Below are 23125 nucleotides of genomic sequence, written 5' to 3' on the forward strand. Positions count from 1 at the left end.
ATACGTTGTGAAATGATTACCACAATCAAGCTAATTAATGTATCAATCACCTCACCTAGGGTCCCTCTCCTCTCTGCTTTTTTGTGGTTATGAGAACACTTGAGATCTACTCTGTTGCTAAATTTCAAGTGTATAATACATTATTATTAACTGTAGTCACCATGCTGTACATTAGGTTTCCAGAACTTATTTGTCTTTTAACTACAAGTTTGTACCCTTAACCAACAACCTCAAAGGGAGTAATCATCAATTGGGTCCCCGTTGATGTTTTGGGTAAGTTTACAATAGCTAGAATTGCACCTACCTCTGCATTAAAAGCTGTGGGGATAATTTAGAAATGTTAATTGCAGCATTATTCACAATAGCCAAGCTATGGAAACAACCTAAGTGTCTGTCAACAGATGAGTAAAGAAAGAAATTGGGATACACACACACACACACACTCACACACACACACACACACACACGTATTTTTGAGCCTTAGAAAGGATATCCTGTTATTTGTGACAAAATGGGTGACCCTGAAAGACAGGTTACTGAAATAAGCCAGATACAGAACACAGAAAGTAAAATACTGCATGATTTCATGTATATATGGAATCTAATAAAAGTAGAATACATACAGAGAGTAGAATGGTAGTTACCAGAGGTTGGGTGGAGGTGAGGGAAGAAGTGGAATGGAGAAAGGTAGGTCAAAGGGTACAAAGTTGCAGTTATATCTTATATCAGATGAGTATGTCTAGATATCAAATGTATAGCATGAAGACTACATATTAGTTAATAATATTGTATTGTATACTTGAAATTTGCTAAGAGTAGACTTAATGTGCTATTAACACAAAAAGTAACTATGTAAGATTATATGTTAATTAGCTGGACTGTAGCAATCATTTCACTATGTATATGTGTATGAAAACATCACTTTGTGCACCTTAGATATACACAGTGTAAAAAAAATCTGTTGGTTCATCTGGCTTCTACCCAGAGATTACCAGTTGTAACAACTACTAAATCCTCCCAAAGTAATTGGCTAAATGGATGTTTCCCACTAGCTTTGTCATATACTGTCAATTGGCAGGGCATGCCTAGCTGATACTTCGATGAACTCACCCTAGGAGATTGAGATGTAAGAGGCTTTTTACCAGGCAGTCAATTAACAAAAGTTGAAAAAGACCTTATTCTTCCCCCTCCTTTGTGTAGCACACAGGTTTTTCTACCAAAGGAAACTGCATGGATTAATAATTTAAATAGTAGTATCCCTACGAGTCTATAATCACGTGTGCTGCGGAGACTGGATTACATTATGCCTTGAGCATTGTACAAAAGCTCAGCTGCTCCTGGTGGCACTGCTGCTGCAACAGTGTGAATTGCACTTTTAATTTGTCTTCCCATCTGACAGACATCTAATTATACTTTATAAAATCTGTTTTAATGATACTTAAACCTTCCACTGAAATATATTTACATGAAAGTGAACATTTAATAAACACTTAAAAGTTATAGCATCAAATCATCTTAATTCAACCACCCCTTCTGTTGCATTTGAAACATAATATACACTTTATTCATGCTGAGCTAATTTTCAACAGGACCGAAGAGTGGCCAGAAACTACTGATTAGAATTGGAATTAGGGATAAGAGATGACCTTTTCTTGCTTCAAAATTATTCCATCATTTAATCTACATATTTTGAGTATTTGGAAAACCTTTTCTATCAGTAAAATTCTTTCTCTTTAAATTTTCTTAAACTTACACATTCGGCAAAAGTGATGAATAGAACAGGAATATATTATATAGAGATTGAAAGATTCAATTATACCTCTCTAAATGACAACAGGTTATATTTCTTCTTTTTGTCTTGCTTAGGCTTGTTCTGTCTCTGTCCTAATTTTCAATATTGTAGTTAACACAATAGCTGGTCTGCTTAACATAATACACATACATAATACACACTTTACATAACATAATACACATTCTTGTTCCTTCTTTGTTTGGAGAGTTTTAATAAGAATTTTTATTGCATCAATGAAGTTATTTTTCCAGACATCTAATGGTTTTAATAAGTATTACAAACCATTTTCTGGCTTAAAGCACTGGTTCTCAAACTTGGCTGCATTTTGGAACTTTAAAGAACAACAGTGGTTGGCTCCCTTCTCACTTCCCCAAGGATTACAATTTGGGTGTAGCCAAGGTCTGGGGATTTTTAGAACTTCCCAGGTCGTTCTGATATGTAGCTAAGTCAGACCTGCTGCTCTCAAAGGCTAATCAGGTTTCCTTTAAGGAATCCTATCTTAACACAGTGGTTTCCAGCTTATATGGATGTTGGACTCACCTGGGGAGCTTCAAAAAAATAACAAGGTCTTTGCCTCACCCTAGGAGATTGAGATGTAATTGTTCTGGGCGATATCTTGGGATTTGAAATTCTTAAAAGATCCCACTTGATTCTACTAATAATGTGAAGACAAATTTGGGAACTACTGTGTTAATCTATAATTAAAAAATAATCTAAATAGTATTTTCCAAGGAAATCAGAACTTACATATGTTTGCAACATGTAGTCATCCTTGGGGGATACGTACTTGATTAAAATATGATATGAAATGCTTTTTTCAGCAGGACTGTTCACATTGTATAAATGAGAGGATTAAGGGCACTTGGAGCTCTTATCTTACAACATTTGTACAGTGCACTTTTAATTTGCATTCACAGGTATACTCCTGGGTAGAAGAAATAGACCCAAATGACCTTTACTGAGAGTGCCTATAATCTATTTTTGACAGGTATATAAAAACATGCATTTACTTTAATGGGAGTTATGTGTTTGAAAAGGAAAAACATACTGTTCTTTTGTATAATTCACAGGAATATCTTTTTCTCGGGTGCTAATATAGTAAGTGTTCTATTTTTCTGGTACTAGCATTTGGATAGGGTATGTAGGTAGGTGGGAAAATCATTTCTGAAGTATGAGTTACTCAATTTAGATCACCAGTTTTTGTGGTGCAAAATGAGTGTTCTGCTTTCTAATCATGGGTTCGAACTATCCGTAATCCGCTTGACCCCAGTTTGATGTTACCTCTCACTTTTCCTGAGATATCTTTTGTATGCTTCTTTTCCCTTAGTGTATCATCCCATTGCCCCGTCTCTTTCCCCCAGATGACTTACTGTTGCCAATAATCATCATTTCCAATGGCCAGTTTGTCCATAGGTACAAGTTATTTGATCTTTTAAAAAAGTCATGCTACTTGTGGTTCTCTTTCCAGTATAGATTCTTCATTCTGCCCAGTTATTTACTCAGTCATTTCCCCATTTCTAGCCTTCTTAAGTTACCCAGTCCTAATTCCTCTATACCATGTATATCATCAGTCAGGGTTTGGCCAAGAAAACAGAACTCACTTTGTGAATTCCAGATGTGAAGATTTTAATGCAAGGGCTTAGGGCTCATACAACTTTGGAAAGGTCGAGAGAGTGAAGTTATCACCACTTGGTTGTATCTCCTAAGGAAACTAATTTGGGATCTTCCCTTCTCAACTTCTCCTTTTCTATAGGTAGTACTGATGCCTAGCCCGGCTACCTGGATCATTATTGAATATAACTTCTGTTTCTCTATTAAGTTCTCTTACCATAAGAGCAATAACAAGACTTTGTGTGGATTCAAGAGTATTGTATAATTTACCACTTTCTCTCTGCCTGTCTTATTTCTATTATTCAAGACCCAGATAACATTTCCATTTTCTTTCCAAGAAGTCTTCCTTCGTCACCGTTTCTTGTGTGATTTTCAAATGAGCATTCTATATCCATTGTCTCTGTGTCTTTGATTTCCACTCACTTCTTATTCTTCCCTGCTTTCCATACCCTCCCAGCTTCCTTCCATTTCTTCTAAGTTCAATAATGATCTTTTGCTCTATCTCATAACTTTTTTCTCAGTCTTCATTGTTTAGAACTAATGAGTCATAAGACATTATGGATTACCCTCTCCTGTTTTAAATTCATGAAATACAGATAGTCCAGAAGAAGTATTCTTTAGCCTTCTAGGTTCTTTTTCTGTATAGAATTAATCTTTGAGGATCAGTTTTTTTTTTTCATTTCTTAAAATGCTTTTCAAATTTTTCTTTACCACTGTCTATGTGACCATTCTAGTCTAGGTGTCCATGATGATTCTTGCACTAGCTTTTAAACTGGTGACTCTTGTTTCTATAATTACTTCTTGGTGATTATTTCTTGGTCTTTAATGCATGTTTGTTAACTAGTCAATTATCTAAAAATGGTTCTTCTGTTATGTCATTTTCTGGCAGAAGAACATAGTTTATGTTATTACCAAACTCCTTTGACTGTTGTAAAAACCTTCCAAATTGGGGTTTGATGTGCCATTTAATTCTTAACATTATAACTTCTGAAGAAAAAAATTCTTTTGGCCAAAATGATTCATTTCTTATATCCCAGATGTGTTATCTCTGCTTTGTTTATTTAAATCTTATTTATCCTTTACAGCCAGTTTTATTCTTAACATATTTAACAATTATAACTTCCAACATGGTATTTTTTCTTTTGTGGCCATTATTTCTAACAAGTCCAATATTTGGGGAACCAAAAAAAATCAGATATGAATTTTACTAAGAAAATTAGATCTTTGTTAACAAATTTTACCCTGTGCAATTTTAGCCGTTATCTGTTGTATTCTGATTTGATAATGTCTACCAGTAATCTCCATTATCAATTAGCTAATTAATTTTTTGATTTCTTAGTTATTTTTTATGCTTAGTGTCAGGAATAAATAACAAGAATATTTTATTCAATTTATATATTTTAAAGAATGAAGACATGAATTTGGTATACAACTGGGTCAAAGTGGCAGGGTAAAAATATTCTCAGAGTTGAAATGGCAGGGTCCAAACTTCTGCTTTGAGTCTAGGCCTCTTATACCATATTTCCTTTCTCATCCTTTCTCTGACTATGTAGCTTAATTTGCCTTTTGCTTTAGCCACATTAGATCTCTTGACATTCTCCAAAAATGTTGCAACTTTCTTTTTTGCATATCTCTGCCTTTATTCTTACAGTTTCCTCTGTGTGGAATATTCTTTTGTTGTCATCTTTGCCTTGTGAATTTGTACTCTTCTACAAGGCCGAGTTCAAATGTGTATTGAGTTCTATGATCCTTCAATCTTAGTGAATATCTCTTTCCTTTGTATTATTATATCATTATTTTCGTACTTTAAAAAATGTATTTATCACATGTGTCACACATGTTTTCTCTATTAGACTATAGTTCACTGGAGATCAGATATATGTTGTCATTTATTTTTTACTCAGTACTAGTAGGTCTTTCATTAGAGATATTTAATGGATGCGTACCTCTTATGCATTGCCCTCTTACACAATGAGGCAAATAAGATTTAGGTACTCAGATGAAGTCCTGTATTTTTATTTTTTCAGGCCCTATATTTTAAAAATAGTCTAATATTTTAAAATAGTTTAATGGTCAGAAGCTGAGTCAGGATTCTTTTTAGTTATTTAATATGTCTCCAGACTTAGCCTGTGTTCAAGTGTTGCTTTTTCGTCTTCTTTACAGAGTCTCACTAATGAATAATAGTCTTCAAGGATAGGAGAAAAAAACTTTAAAGTAGATTATTAAAACAATTTTTTAACCTTAAAATTAGCTAGAAAATGAATACATTTGTTTCTTAATCATAATAAATGTTTATTGTTCAGTCATAAAGCATTTATTGATTACTTATGGTGGCGTTATTGTGCTAGTAACACTAGAGTGCTCCAATGTCATAACAATATTTCTGACTTGAAGAACTTACAATGTATTTGAAAGGGAAAAATGGAACACTTGGTCAGTGTTTCCTGTGTGATAATCATTTATTTTGTATTTCATATACACTATTGCATTTAATAATCACAATCACATTATTTTATTGGTGAAGAAGTGTGACTCAAAGTGATCAGCAAATGCCTTCAGCATAACCCAGCTTATGAGAGGCCGAGAAAGAATGTGAAATCAGTCCGTTTTACATGTTTGTAAAGCCAACACTCTGATTCTACCTTTATTAGAGACGATATCGTCTGTGGCAAAGTAAGAGTTCATAGAGTCATGAACTCTGGGACAACTTTCTACTTATCTTCTCTATTAGTTTCCTAATGTGATTGATTGGAATAATAATCCTCATATCAACTCAACTGAATAGCATTGTTTCAATGATTGACTAAGATGATGTGTGAAAAATGATTAGCACAGTGACTAGAACAGAGTAAGCTGTCAAGAAATGGAAACTATTGTTATTGTTATTACTTAATCATAATACCCCTGAAAATATAGACAAGCAAAGCAGACCTGAATGTATTCAAACAAACACAACAAGCACAAAAAGCTGAATGTGGGGCTTGAAACAATGTTGCTGAGATTGAGGCTTATGTGTATGTCTCATGTTTTTGTATAATACTTTGAAATGATTAAGCATATTTAATGTGCATTCTTAAGTACAAGGTAGGGACCTGAAGCCTGGGCTTATTATACTATAATTCATATGTAGAGTATTAGTGGAACTCTAAGAAAATGCTGTTCAGCTTTTCTCAGCTTGGAGAATGATTGAGAATACTGACAGGGTTTCAATGGAAGTGCTTATAGAGTGGTATGGAAGATACGCTATGTAGGTAAAATAGCATGACAAAAGGCCCAGAAATAGGAATAACCAGGTTGTATACAGAAAAAGAAAATAAGGTCAGACCAGCAGAAATGAAGTTTTTAAAATTTCATTTTCTAACTATCTCACCATTTCTACTGCCATCTAGAAGAGCATCTAATATCAGAAGGGATCAGGGAACATATTTTCAACCAGTTTTTAAATGATAGTAAAATGTGGTGATGTGTGTTAAATAATGAATACCCATTGAACCAACAAGAAGAACTCATTAGGAAAGGTTGACCACCATAACATTACCAGGCCTGGGCCAAGATTACAGAATGTGGGACTGCAAACCTGCTTATGTGCTTCCTCGCTTGTGTGTCTGTCCTATCTGGACTAACTCTAATCTTTATTGGAGCATGGATGATAATGGTGAATAGATCAACTTTATAATTTTTCCCCATTCATTTTATGCAAAAGCAGGAATTTCACAAATTTCGACTTATCAGTCTGTTTTCTTCTGATTTCCTGTATCAGTCCTCCTGCCACTATACTTGGTTGATTTTCAAATTCAGAACGGAAATATTTGGTATTCTAAAAATGGATGCTTCTTTGAACGTTATTTTGTATGGTTCAAGGAGTCAGTTCAACTTTCACTTCAATTTCCAGCACCTTGCATTATTATAGATTGAATGAACAGTGCCAGCCTGCCAGTGCATTTTGATATAATACACGTGTTATGTGGATGTGTTTTATTCAAATGGACAAATGGATAGGACAAACAATGGGAGTGTAACATGTTCTTTAGAATCAAATCATTTCACTAGATGCATGATGAATGGCTATGAGATTCTCTTTAACTTACCCATTACATTTATATTCTTGCATGTAAGGACTTTGACCTTGCTCTGCTGTAGAATCTCTATGGAACCAGGATGATTCCCAGCCTCTGTCATTTTTTGGGAGCAAGCCAAGTCTTTAGGTTCCTCTCTGCAACCCCACCGAGCCTAGCATAGTGCTTACATTTAGCAGGTGATTAATCAGTATCTCTTGGTTGAATTAATTTTTGCCTGGTTACAGAAAAGTACAAGTCAAAGAATATGCACATGGAAAAAGATGCACTCAAATGTCACCTCTTCACTGAAGCCTGACCCACAAGCAAAGATCAGAACCCCCTGTGATACAGTCTCTCTGCATTTCTTACCTTTAATTTAGAGCAATTAAAAATTTGTTTGTAATATACATGTATTTTGCCCCAGGTCAACATGGATATTATTCTACACATCTACTGCTCTTATATAAACTTACTTAACACAATAGCGTATACACATAGAAAAAGATACACATAGAAAAGTGACCATTTCATTGACTGGCAAAACACAAGGAATTTCACAATTATTCATGAAATCTCCCACAGTGTTGTAAATGTGTCCATAGTTTGAAATACCTCAAAATAAGAAAGAAAGAAGAGAGAATTTGTATTAGCATAGCTGCAAGCGAGAGCAAAACACTCAATCTCCTTGAGATGGAATTACATCATGTAATGCACATCTGCTTTTTTCAGATGCTGCTGAGCTTAGCTCTTTTTCAATTTAATTGCATAAGTATTTATTGAACATTACTATTTGCCCAGCCACAGACTTGATGACATGGATGATTTAAAAGATGATTAATAACACCTCATACCCATGAGAATAAAAACAACAATAACAGAATATAATGAGTGTTGGTGAACGGTGTGGTTTGAATATGTCCTCTTCAAAATACAGATGTTTAATCTTAATGCTCAATGTGGTGATATTAAGAGATGGGGTCTTTAAGACATGATTAGGCCATAAAGGCCCTCCCTGATGAATGGAATCAGAGCCCTTATAAAAGAGGTCCCCCGAAGCCTCAGCCCTCTTGCTTTTCCACCAGTGTTCCTTTCTCTGGGACGTGCAGCAGCAGGGTGCCATCTTCGAAGTGGAGAGCAGCCCTTACCAAACAACCAAACTTGCCAACGCCTTGATCTTAGACTTTTTAGCCTCCAGAACTGTGAGAAATAAATGTCTGTTCTTTATAAACTATCCAGTCTCAGCTATATTTTTTTTATAGCAGCACAAAACGCCGAGGACAGTGAGGATAAGGAGAAATTGGAACACTTGTACCCTGTAGATGGGAAAGTAAACGGTACAGCCACTGTGGAAAATAGTATGGCAGTTCCTCAAAAAATTGGAAGAAGGGTCTTGAAGACATATTTATACCCCCACATTCACAGCAATTTGTTTAAAATACCCTAAAGGTGGAAACAACTCAAATGTCCATCAACGGAATGCAGGGTTCAATTTTTTTTTCAGAAATTTCTAGGTACATTATAGATTTTTTTTAGCCTTTAACCCAAAGACAGATGTTTACTAAATGCAATTGAGTGTATTTCTGATAAGGAAATTCAGAGGCTGCACAATGCCATGCCATTCTCAGCTTCCCAGAGTTGGGACCACTGATTTGTTTGCAACCTCAGTCTTGTTCCTGGTTTACAAGTGTCATTTATGACTAGTCAAGTAGCAGTAATTATGTGATATTGTCAAAGTACTGTTGGAACTAGTCCATTCCTGCTAATTAGACTTCTTACTTGTTACTGCTGAAATTCAGTCCCCTCCCAGAGTCTAGTGTTTAAAATGAACTTGCTGGCTTGCTTTTTGATTGAGTCCTTGCTTGGTTCTTCACCTACCACATCACTTTTCTTTCAGGACAGGGACCCAATCTTGCCAGTTCCCATCTCCCAAGTGACTGCATATTTACACAGATTCTTAAGTATGATATTTCCCCAAATATTTCGTGCTCTGCTAATCTCTTAGCCTATGAGGTTGCTATAACAAAATATCATGGCTGGGTAGCTTATAAACAGTAGAAGTTTATTTTTCACAGTCATGGAGGCTGAGAAGTCGAAGATTGAGACACTGGCAGGTTTGGTTGTCTGGTGAGCACTCACATTCTGGTTCATAGATGAGGCTTTTAGCTGTGTCCTCACATAATGAAAAGGGCAAACAAGTTCCTCTGGGCCTTTTTTATAAGGGCACTAATCCCCTCCATGAGGACTCTACCCTTGTGATCTAATCACCTCTCAAAGGCCCCCCCTTTCTAATATCATTACCTTGGGGGTTAGGATATAAATTTCTAAGGACTCACAAACATACATTTCATAGAAGTTAACCTTTTGGAATTGGGGGATACATTGATAATTGACCTTTGAACGTCTATTCTAACTTCTTGATGGGATCCTAAAAAATATGTAAATCGTGTGGTAACTGGTAAAGGAGGCATAGATTACTTTCCAATACAAACCAAATTGCAATGAATATCATGATAGCAGTGTGTAAATAAATAATTATTTAGTTACATTAAAAAAAGTTATTGGGGGATAGTGGGAAGAAATTAGAAAAGGCTTCACATAGCAAGTTCACATGTCTTTTGGACTGGGTCCTGAAGGATGAATAGAATTTTAACATGTGGAGAAAAGAGGTGGTAGAGGAAGAAAAATATGGCAGAAAGAACAAAATTAATAATACCTCACACTGTGCCCTATAGTCAGAGCTCTTTAAGTATTTATTTAATGAATGGATGGATGAATGAAGAAAAGTATGGGGTGAGGAAAAGGGAGGAATCAAAGATGATTTAATGTTGCCTGCTTGGCTGAGTATGTCGTAATGTCAAATCGAGGGAGCCTGCGGCAGGGGCAACTTGAGCAGGGTAGGGGAAGGGAGGGTCATTTGGCATATGGTGAATTTGAAGTGCTTGGAACATTAAGTATAGGTCAGAACATTCTGACAGCCTTACTCAGATAGCAGGTCATGGAGGGGAGATTTCTCACAGAGTAAAGACAGAAGAAGGGAGATAATTCAGGAGACTTTTATAAAAATCTAGGTTAAAACAATAGTCTAAATTAAGATATTGGAAATATATCATGAAGAAGGAGTGATATCATTTTCTAATAAAGAATTTCCTGTTCACTCTGATGATAGTTTCTTTTGCTGTGTAGAAACTCTTTAGTTTAATTGGATCCCGTTTGTCAATTTTGGCTTTTGCTGACATTTCTTTTTGTGTTTTAGTCGTGAAGTCTTTGCCCATGCCTATGTCCTGAATGGTATTGCCTAGGTTTTCTTCTAGGAGTTTTATGGTTGTAGGTCTTACGTTTAAGTCTTTAAACCATCTTGAGTTAATTTTTGTATAAGGTGTCAGGAAGGGGTCCAGTTTTAGTTTTCTGCATATGGCTAGCCAGTTTTCCCAACACCATTGATTAAATAGGGAATCCTTTCCCCATTGCTTTTTTTTTTTTTTTTGTCAGGTTTGTCAAAGGTCAGATGGTTGTAGATGTGTGGCATTATTTCTGAAGCCTCTGTTCTGTTCCATTAATCTGGATCTCTGTTTTGGTACCAGTACCATGTTGTTTTGGTTACTGTAGCCTTGTAGTATAGTTTGGAGTCAGGTAGCATGATGCCTCCAGCTTTGCTCTTTTTGGTTAGGATTGTCTTGGCTATATGGGCTCTTTTTTGGTTCCATATGAAATTTAAAGTAGTTTTTTCTAATTATGTGAAGAAAGTCAATGGTAGCTTGATGGGGAGAGCATTGAATCTATAAATTACTTTGGGCAGTATGGCAACCTACAGAATGGGAGAAAACTTTTGCAATCCATCTGACAAAGGGCTAATATCCAGAATGTATGAAGAACTTAAACAAATTTACAAAAAAACCCCCAAACAACCCCATTAAAAAGTGGGTGAAGGATATGAACAGACATGTCTCAAAAGAAGACATTTATGCAGCCAACAAACATGAAAAAAAGTTCATCATCTCTGGCCATTAGAGAAATGCAAATCAAAATCACAATGAGATACCATCTAATGCTAGTTAGAATGGTGATCATTAAAAAGTCAGGAAACGACAGCTGCTGGAGAGGATGTGGCGAGATAGGAATGCTTTTCAACCATTGTGGAAGGCAGTGTGGCAATTCCTCCAGGATCTAGAACCAGAAATACCAGTTGACCCAGCAATCCTATTACTGGGTATATACCCAAAGGATTATAAATCATTCTACTATAAAGTACACATATGTTTACTGCAGCACTGTTCACAATAGCAAAGTCTTGGAACCAATCCAAATGCCCATCAATGATAGACTAGATAAAGAAAATGTGGCACACATACACCACAGAATACTATGCAGCCATAAGAAAGGATGAGTTCATGTCCTTTGCAGAGACGTGGATGAAGCTGGAAACCATCATTCTCAGCAAACTAAGACAGGAACAGAAAAGCAAACACTGCATGTTCTCACTCATAAGTGAGAGTTGGCCAATGAGAACACATCGACACAGGGAGGAGAATATCATACACTGGGGCCTGTTGGGCGGTGGGAGGCTAGGGGAGGGATAGCATTAGGAGAAATACCTAATGTAGATGATGGGTTGATAGGTGCAGCAAACCACCATGGCATGCGTATGTCTATGTAACAATTCTGTGCATTCTGCACATGTACCCCAGAACTTAAAGTATAATAATAAAAAAACCTTAATACAGATGAGATCAGGAACATATGTATATAATTACATAAGTCATGCATGTTTTACATGAGCATAGAAAGAAATGTAAAAAGATCTGCACAAAATTGATGTTTCATATACTCTGTTTCTTGGCTTTGAAAAAATGATGTTCTCATTTTCAAATTTGAAAAGAAAACTTCAATAAAATGTGTATATGTTTTAAAAAAAGAATTTCCATGAGGATATAATCTAAAAACAATGAAACCTGAATATAGACTGCAGGTATTAATGACAAAAACTTAAGCGAAAACCAAATAAGCAACAAGAAACATCCATGATTCTGGTCCTCATCCACTATGATTCTATTTTTCAGAATTATAAGGTTGGTTATTTAGTTACATGCTTTTGAGCACCATGGAGAGTAGATAGAGTATAACTGGAAGGAAAAGATGATGAGAACCAGCCTTTAATGTATAAAATAAGAAGTATTTAAAGAAGACAACTTGTTTTACTTGAGTTCTGCTTTGAACTGAAGCTGAGAAGCTGACACTTAAATAAATTACTTTTCAGGGATTTAGGTTAAAATATGAGAATAAACAGGAATTCCTAGAAGTACTATATTAAATACAAGGCACATAATCTTTAACAATGAGCAATGAATGAATAAATAAATATGGTGTTTGGTTGGCCTTAATGTAAACCAATACACATAGTGAAAGTATTGTTGTAAATCAAGTATTTACTATAAGCGAAGTTCAAATTATTCAATTCTAGTGAAAGGAAAAACCAAGTTTTCTGATGATTAGAGGAAATAAGTACATGTTCTGAAATAAAAATGAAGTTAAATGCTATATCCTGTTTGTGGAGAAAGTATTAGATCTGCCTATCTCAAGTAGACAACAAGAAAGAACCAAATGAATTTTGGGAATCTTGCTAAACAAACCATTTGATGATACAGGAGATTGAAACAAATGTGGAAAGGATGTTATCCTCCAGAAAAACAAACAAACAAAATTTAATACAGATGAGATCGGGAACATATGTATATAATTACATAAGTCATGCAGGTTTTACAAACAAACACAACAACCAATTACATGGAGAACTTGAAATATTCTTGCCCTACTACCTAGAGAAGGAGTAAAAGGAACAGCTTCAGGACTGGAGTTATAGGATCTGTTGTGAATTCCTGTTTGGCTATTTGGTTTTTCTGTGACCTTGGATGAGGTACTTATCCTCTTTAAGGTATACCTTCTTAACCTTAGAATAAGGGGAGAAAGGTGCTGCCTTATAGATGTTAAATTTATATAAAAATACTATAGAATGTGAGGCATTATTTCAAGAAAGAAACTCCCAGATAACAAAAGTGAAGGTTTAACTCTAGAATACATTCTTGATTAGAAACCACATAATTTAAACTTCAAAAATGACCACTGTTATGGAATTTTAAGACTTGGGTATATAGTACCTATCCACGTAAAAATTATAGACTTAAGTTGATAGTTGATATAGTTTAGGTTTGTGTCCCCTCCCAAATCTCATGTCCAAATTGTAATCCCCATTGTTGGAGGAGGGGTTGGGTAGGGGGTGATTGGATCATGGGGGTGGATTTCCCCCTTGGTATTCTTCTGATAGTGAGTGAGTTCTCAGAGATCTGATGATTTACAAGTGTGTAGCACCTCCCCTCTTCTCTCTCTTTCCTCCTTCTCTGGCCATGTAAGATGTGCCTACTTTCCCTTCACCTTCTGCCATGATTGTATGTTTCCTGAGGCCTCACCAGCAAACTTACAATCCTGGCGGAAGGCGATGGGGAAGTAGGCACGTATTCATGTACAGCTTGCAGAACTGAGTCAATTAAGCCTCTTTTCTTTATAAATTACCCAGGCTCGGGTATTTCTTTATAGCAATGCAAGAACAGACTCCTACAATAGCAAATACAGCAAGAAAAAAAAGCTCTATTTTTTTTCTATTTTTCATCAGGTTGTATATGCTTAGGAGATGTTGTAAATGTTTAGTTTATGGCTGAAGCAAAGCAAGTTTGAGAATAGAAGTTTGTTTGTTTGTTTGTTTGTTTTTGGTGAAATAGGACAAAGTGGCCAAACTTTTAAAAAACAGACACAAGGATGATAAAAATGGTAACGTGATTTATTGAATCATACAATTGATTAAATAGCCAAACATGGACTTATAATTGGAGGATGCAATGTATGGTGATGTGGGTAACAGCAATGATTATATGGGATGGGAAACCAAAGGACTAAATTTTAGTTGAATAATCACTCTCTGAGTTACTCATAGTCTGTTTCTTCATTGAGAAATTAGGACAATGGCAAAGCATTTCTCACAGGATAATTTTGAAGACAAAATGAGTCAATATAAACTTAGTAAATAGTTAAACTCTGTGTAGCAAACATATTTAGCACGAAAAATATGTCCAGCAGTGTTAGATATTGGGCACACAATGATAATTAGACATAGTTTGTGTTTTTAAATAACATACAATGTAATGGGTTATTGTGATATCTTGATGCCATTTAATATAGATGTGTGCAGAGTGAACTTGGAGCACAGAAGGACCACTGAACCCAGTGATATTTTCTAGAGAAAGACTTTAAGATAAAAATCATAATATAAAACAGCATATAGATTTTAGTTATTAAGATTTACACCCATAAAATGGTGAATGACAAGAAATTATCAAGATATTTAAATATAAAGTTTAAAATGTGAAATCACAAATAAAAAATCTTAAAAATTAAACTTTAGCACACACACCAGCCATGTTATTCTTCGATAAAAATGTACTGCAAGCCAAGTCCGGTGGTATGCACCTATAGTCCAAGCTACTCAGGACACTGAGGTGGAAGGACTGCTTTGAGCCCAGGTGTTCAAGACTGTAGTATGCTATGATCACGTCTGTGAATAGCCACTGTGCTCCAGCCTGGGCAACACGGTGACACCCATCTCTAAAAAAAATTAAAAAGATCACTTGGACTCGGGAAGGGGAACATCACACACCGGGGCCTATCATGGGGAGGGGGGAGGGGGGAGGGGGGAAGGATTGCATTGGGAGTTATACCTGATGTAAATGATGAGTTGATGGGTGCTGACGAGTTGATGGGTGCAGCACAGCAACATGGCACAAGTATACATATGTAACAAACCTGCACGTTATGCACATGTACCCTAGAACTTAAAGTATAATTAAAAAAAAAATTTATAACAAAAAAAAAAGTGATGCAGTAGGACTTTTGATAAACTGCTAATATATGCAATCACTGCAAATGTTTAAAAGATAAAGAGATGTTTATTTCAGTCTGTAAAAAATGTGGAAACAGAAATAATATGTAAAATCAGCTAAATTAATCCACATATTTGATATCTCAGAGTAGATGTTCTCACTTCCCCCCTCCAAACAAAAGCATAATGGTTAATGTTAATATTCTGGACATACTTTATGGTCAATTCCAGTGACCATGTTGTTGCTCTGCTTCTTTGCTCCTACTCAATAAAGCATATATCTAAGACATTTATAATTGAATAAAAAGAGCTAATAGAATTAATGAGAAAATTTGGTGAGTTGGCCAGATATGAACTACATAAACAAAGGAATCAATAGATTTTCTTTACTCTAGCAAGAAATGTCTACAAACACTACCTTTATAATAGTGATAAAACTGTAAAATACTTAGAACTAAATTTAAAAAGAAGAGTAGCAGACCTGTACAAAGACCATATGACATCTAATTAAAATATTCAAACAAAATTTGAATAAAGGATTAGGCATAGCATGCTCTTGGGTGAGGGAGGCAATATTATGAAAATATCAACTTTCCCCAAATTAACATATATATTTAATGCCATTTTATTTAGAAAGCCAACAAATTTTTTAATTGGATGAAGTTATCTGATATTTTACATGGAAAAAAATGTATGAGAACAGTCAATAAAAATGCAAGAAGGATGAATTACAAGGAGGCTTTTAAAAAATATCAGGGCATATAATAAAGCCCCTCTAATCAAGTCATTACAAGAAAAGATGATTAGTAGAAGAGAATATGAAATAAAGACTATGATAAATATAATGAATTCATATTGCTAAATATAGTGGCTGCAATTTATTCTGGAAAAGAATAAAAATGGACCCCATCTTATACCACGTTCAGAAATAAATTTCAGGCAGACTGAAATGTACAAAGAAAAATAAAAATGTGTAAATGACTCAAAAATATGGTGGTTAGAAAATCTCCTTATACTAATAATCCGTTATCTATACAGAAAAAATAATGGGTTTTACTTAATCACTTACCAATGGAAAACCTATGTATGAAAATCCATACCCAAAACAGAGTTGGTAAACACACAGAATATCTAGAAAACACATGTAATAGTGATGGTTAATGTCTATATAAACAAGAAAGTTGGCAAGCACAGGCAAAGAGAAAAATAGACAGATGTTATGAATATGTGACTCACAGAAGAGGAAATACAAATGACCAACAAACAAAGAGATACTTAAATATACATACAGGAAATGCAAATAAAAGTAAAAATGAGATATAACTTTATAAATACTAGAATAGCAGAAATTAAAGACTGGTAGCACAAATTATTGGTAGGAATACAGTGAAAAAGTTACTTATCTATTGTTGATATAAATGGATGCTTTCAAAAAGTCTCTAGAAAAATTTAGAAATGCTGTGTTGTAAATTTATACCATAGAATAAAAAAGCATATACGTATAAGAAAACATTTATTATGGCATTTTTGTTCTGTCAAAAATCAGAAAAGAAAGTATTCATCATTAGGGTATATCCATACTTTGGAATACTAGGCAGCTGTTAAAAAGCAAATGTTAGAGCAATACTGGATATCTTGGAGGGATTGTTATGAGGTATTATTGTGTGAGAAAAATGGAAGATTAATAATTTGGCTCAGTTTTAATAAAACAATGAAAATAAATTCTGTATACATATCTGTACACAATATTTCTGTTCACATTTAGGTCTTTGTATGAGTATAAGAGAAAATATGAGAGGAAACACACCAGGTTGCTAATGTAGGTTAACTGAGGAGTTGGGGTGAGATGCTATTGTAGATGGAGGTTGGAGGAGACAAGCAAAGAATAAGGGTTGTGTCAATGGCTCCACATTTTCATCAGTGTCCTAAGCTCTTTGTATTTGTTCATCATCTTTAGCATGTGATTTTAATCCCAATGATCACCATAGGGATGCATTGTGTCCAGGAAAGGAATAAGGGAAAGAGGTAGTGCCTGCATCAGAAAGGTGAAAACTTTCTCCAACCTTTCCAGCAGACATTCTCTTACATGTTTTTGTTCAAAACCATGCAATATGCTGCACTCACCTGCAAGGGAGATATGGACTTTTAGCTGAGTACAGAGCGGCAGACTCTCTCCTTAACCAACTTTCATCAGGCTCCTCTGAACCTCTTCTCTAATGGGCCTTGACCTTGTCCCCAATCCTGTCTTTGGCCTGCTCAGTCCAATCTTAGCAAAAATTCCTGCTAAGTCAGTTCAGCGAGAATTCTCCCACTTTTGATACTTGATTAACCTTGATATCTGATCAAGTTCCTCATCCCCCACCTTTAATTTATGTCCTTGGCCTGACTTCAGAAAGAATCCCTTTACCATTGATGACTCCTCTTGGTAACTTTTCATAGACTGAACCCTTACTCTGAAACTGGGCTACAATCCCCAGCTGTCTTCGCTGTATTCAGAGTTGAGCCCAATCTCTGTCCTATATTGCAATAGTCATGAATAAAGTCTTCTCTACTGTTTTAACAATTATCAGAAATAATACATCTCATTCACTTCCATGTTCAGGCATAGCATAGTTTTTCTTTGTCTGTGGCTATTCTGGACAGAATTAGGGTTCTATTAGCTGAGAAGGAAAAAACGGATGGTTAACGGAGAAGTAACTGTGTCCGTGACACCGAAAATCTTATTCTAAAAGCTAGTCATTGCCATTTGAGAAGCAAATGCTGACACAGGGCATAAATCCTTGTGAGCTCAGAACTTACATTTAACTGCCATCTCTGACAGCAATATACCTGGGAACTCAGTGAAACAAAGCTTGTAAAACTTTCTACCTACATATTTTGTAGGAGTATTGTGAAGTTTTAATTAGACAATGGTTACAAAGTCATTCGAAGAAATTCACTGCAAGCAGATAGTACTTTGGTAGATAATGTGTGAGTAATTTTACAAAACTTGGATAACTGTCAAGTAATTAAAGGCAAATGCACTGTAGATGCAGTGATGTGAATTCTCTTAGTGTTCATCAGACGTTGACACACCCATTGAAGAAAGAGCAGATCTCATGCTGTTCTGAAATGGTTCTTGAAAAATTCTTATTCCTCTTTTAAAATCACTTTCACCATCTGCTGGTAAAAGAATTGAGAAGGCTGTCTGTGAACTTAGCAATTAAATGTGCTAATACAGTAGCAGGAGAAAATGATTGTCACACCTGTTTTTTTTTTTTTTTGAACAAAACAAAATTCTGCTACCACCCTCAAACCAAAAAACACCATCTGTTTTTCTGTGAAAACAAAACTTCAGATTTTTAAAAGAAAAACAAACTCAACTACATTTTCAGATATTATTATGTGTAATGAAAATGTAGTCATTTTATAACTCTCTTAATTGTCAGGAAAATTAGGGTCTCTAGGCAAAGAATTATCGAATCAATATTATTGTTCATTTTCTCTCCTATTTTTTGATTTCAAGAAGATGGAGGAGGGGGAGGAACATGGAAGTAAATGAGATGTTTTATTTTACTTCATCAGTGAAATTCTTTATCCACCAACAAAATATAAGGATTATGTATTTTTCTCAAGATGTATTAGTATATGAAAATCAGCATGTATAAAGCCAATAAAGGAATACATTGCTAAAGAATTCTTTACAAAGAATCCACTAAAATAGAATGCAATAAAATGGAGCTTTTTGACTCTGCTATAGGATACTTGAAAATGTTTAGCAAATATAGAACAAAAATGTTTTTTAAAAATGTAGCTAGTATGCATAAATTGGTGGGAAACTGGCATCTAGCTTTCTGATCACTGTTATTCATGTGTTATTGACTGTCACTTAAATCTCATGCTTTTATCTTACAGCGGAATTATAATTGAGCCTAAATTTTAAAATTTGTACATATGATTGAGATATTAAAGTTTTAAAATCACTAAGATTATATTATAACACTTGAGACATTATGAGAGCTTCCTGGCCTCCCAAAAATTGTTACAAATAAAATCACCCTATGTACTTAACTTGTGGTTGAGTCATATCTTTCACTGTTATGTTCATTGTGAAAACCATGTACATTAAATTAAGAAATTTGTGAGATTCATGGAGTTCTAGTTTTGCAGTGTTTTTTTTTTTTTTTTTTTTTTTTTTTTTTTAAAAACATACCCCTTCTTGTGACTGGGGTTCTTACTCAGACTTAATTTTTAAAATTAATATACTTTTTTTTTTTTTTTTTTGATACAGAGTCTTGCTCTGTCACCAGGTTGGAGTGTAGTGGTGCGATCTTGGCTCACTACAACCTCCACCTCTGGGGTTCAAGTGATTTTCCTGTCAGCCTCCCGAGTAGCTGGGTCTACAGGTACACGCCATCATGCCTAGCTAATTTTCGTATTTTTAATAGAGACGGGGTTTCACTATGTTGGCCAGGATGGTCTCAATCTCTTGACCTCGTGATCCGCCCTCCTCAGCCTCCCAAAGTGCTGGGATTACAGGCATGAGCCACCGTGCCCGGCCTACAATGTTTTAATTAAATATTTTTTCTAGCACCTATTCTATGAAGGTAAACAGGATAACGTGGTGCTTTAGGTTTTCTTCTATATTGTATAGTTAACATTATATGTCGTCCAAAGTTATGTTAACACTTGCTCTAAATTAAGCAATAATAGCAGCTAGTAAGTTTTTAATCCAGATACTATTTTATTACTCTAACAATATGTAAAATTTAAGACTCAACATTTTTAGTAAAACTAATATTATTTCCAGATAATATAGTCTACCATATCAAGACTTTCAATATATTCTTTCTTGAGATGGTGATATATAAGAGTATTCAGGAAGGGTTATATTATCTTAGTACCTGGTAAGCTTCTGACAGTTATAAAATAAATGAAACTTCAGGTTAATAAATCTTTTCTGTGGTTTAATGATTTTGTGTAGGTCAATGAACCCTGAAATAGGGCTTCCTATGAGAAAAAGTTCCTGAAGTTGAAGTATCTGTGTTAATGTAATAGCTAGAGATTTTTTTGTCTGCTCTGGTTTCAAATACTGAGGTAGCTTAGTATCATTCACGTACATGAGTTTCTCTTTTTGCACCAAATTGAGATTGAATTTAACATTGTAATAAGTAGCTCACAAAAATAAAATTAAGTATCTCTTGGACAAAGTTACATGAAGGATTCTGATTACCTGCTGTGCCCATCTTACCCACGGTAGTATATTGTCTTGTCAGCTCAAGTCCACCTCATCAATATATCTCTAAGCAATAATACAAAATTGCGTGTGTGTGTGTTTTGTGTTTTAATTAGTAACTACACAGATAAGAAAAATATTAAGAATAACCAAATCTATACTATGAATTAGATGACTCTTGTTTTTCGAGCAATTAACTTTAACTTATGTTTTTATATTACAAATTCCAAATGCTACATAATAGTGTTCTACCCTCCCCTGAAAATAAATTAGTGTTTTCCCTAAAAATCTTGAGTGGATTAAAAAACACTGTGCTTTTATTAGTTCCTATTACTAGCTCTGTAGTTGCCTTAAGGTCATACTTTAACTTCAGCATCTATTTCTAGAATTTTATTTCTATATAAATCCAAGTCAAATACTACATGTTCTTACTTGTAAGTGGGAGCTAAATAATCTGTACACACAGTTGTAGAGTGTGAAATGATAGACATTGGAGACTTGGAAGGGTGAGAGGTAGGGAGGAAGGTGGGGGATGAGAAATTACTTAATGGTTTCAATGCATGCTATTTGGGTGATGGCTACACTAAAAGTCCAGACTTCACCGCTATGCAATATATCCATGTAACAAAACTGCACTTGTACCTCTTTAATTTATACAAATAAGAAAAATAAAAAACAAATGTAAACATGAAAAAAATTCTAGGTAATGATAGAATTTCAAAGTATGTCCTTTCTTAATATGCTTTTCAAAAATGCCTGTGTAGTACGGTGAATACACCACACTATTAGTGAAATGTCCTATATCTGTGCCTGATCTTGTCACACTTAGCTCAGTTCTCTGTGTTAGTGTGACACGTGACATGTGGTGCTGGGTTTCTCCAACCATGCCCTGGTGTTTTGGTGGATGAGGTACTTTCAGATTGGGGAAGATGCTGAGGCAGACTCCTCTAATTGTACAAAAATCATAAAACTCTTTGTCATGTCCTGTGTGTTACTATAAAGTGTCTTCTTTGCTGAGGCCACTGGTTAATAAGGATAAACATTTTTTTTTGTATAGGTTAAAATCCCACAAAACGTAGCAAATAAATGGTATTGCAAACTTTAAGAAATGTGAACTTCCCAGTGAGTGATTGACAGTAATTATCAGTCTCAAAGAAAAGCTGAATTATAGTGTGTTTTATTTTCATTTTTCCTACAATGTAACTTCACTGCAATTACCCCATTTTTTGAGTTACTCAATTATCTTCTTGACTTGGAAGCTGGTGTTTACTTCACCTATTTTGCAGTGGATTAGTATCTTTTGTATTTAACTTTTTTGTTACAGAGACCTATAATCCAAACAAAATAACCACCTTAAAAACACAGACTAGGTGGATGATAGTACTACAAAATTATGTTTTTGGTTTTTTTTTAGGGCAGTGTCAGTTTTTTCTTTGGAAAGTGTATAGTGCTCTCCCATGGCAATAGGTTCTTAGAACACTGAACTGGCTCAATCACTATTTATTTCTCTCTTCACTTCAAGAAGAACCTATTGCTTCATGGAGGAAATGATAAATATAAGGAGGAGATGCAATGAAGACATACTTTTATAGTCTTGCCTTGGATATTGTTTTCTGCCTTTTTATTGACTACTAAATTAAGTAGAAATCTAGCCAGACTTTGGTCTTGGTTCTCTGGGCTATTTTAACATAACATGCATTTTTATTTTTATAAAATATAAAAGAGGAGAAATGATCTAAAAAACTTCATCTTGGGTGCAAAAACAGGTGCTTGGTTCTTTATATGACCATATATATAATTATACACATAATCATGTATTTAATCTGGGAGAATGCCTGATTCTGAGACATGTAAATGATACCTCTTAAATTCTTATTTATATAATACAATTTTCTGTAGCTTTAGTTATGCAATTTTGAAGGCAATAGAAAGAATCTTAAACATTAACCAATTGGAAAACTATGGTATAGATACATGAAGTTTATAAATAAAGAGATAAAGATGTTAGTTGCTTTTTTCTTTTCTGTTAATAGTAGAGTGCAAGTACTGTGTTTCTGAAAGTCTTTTGGTTTCTGATGGGCTTATCTGTGTTAGTTCTTGAAGTTTATCATGTTGATCTGAGCAAGAAAAAATATTTAATTACTGGAAATTGAGGAAAGAATAAGTTAACGAGTTAATATCAAAAGTTGACCACAAGAACAGGGAATAAAAATATAAAAACTCTGAAAGTGGCATGCAAAGTGAATTGAAGATGAAAAAGTTTGATATAAACCTTAGGTATTTAACATTTTACATTTTATTAATCCTTTTATCATTGAAAGTCTCATAGCTTCTTTATCATTACCTAATAGAGAAAAAATTAATGAAAACACTGAAATATTATTAGGTTGGACATTTTTACATCAGAGAGTCTGGGGTGTAAAATAGGCTGTGTAGATATCTGTCTTGGCTCCATCTGTCTACCTTCCTGTCAGTCATCACCTAAACAGATGACAGCATTTGCAGAGACCTGGGACTACATATGT

At 34.7% G+C, this 23125-nt stretch overlaps 1 protein-coding gene across 2 annotated transcripts in view; it reads left to right on the forward strand.

The window, feature by feature from the left end:
- The window catches only part of TAFA2 (TAFA chemokine like family member 2), a 507044-nt gene that overhangs the window by 223358 nt on the left and 260561 nt on the right, over window positions 1–23125 (forward strand). The gene's annotated exons all lie outside the window — the stretch shown is intronic.

The sequence above is a fragment of the Macaca nemestrina genome, chromosome 10 (genome assembly GCF_043159975.1).
Source record: "Macaca nemestrina isolate mMacNem1 chromosome 10, mMacNem.hap1, whole genome shotgun sequence".
Lineage (NCBI taxonomy): Eukaryota > Metazoa > Chordata > Mammalia > Primates > Cercopithecidae > Macaca > Macaca nemestrina.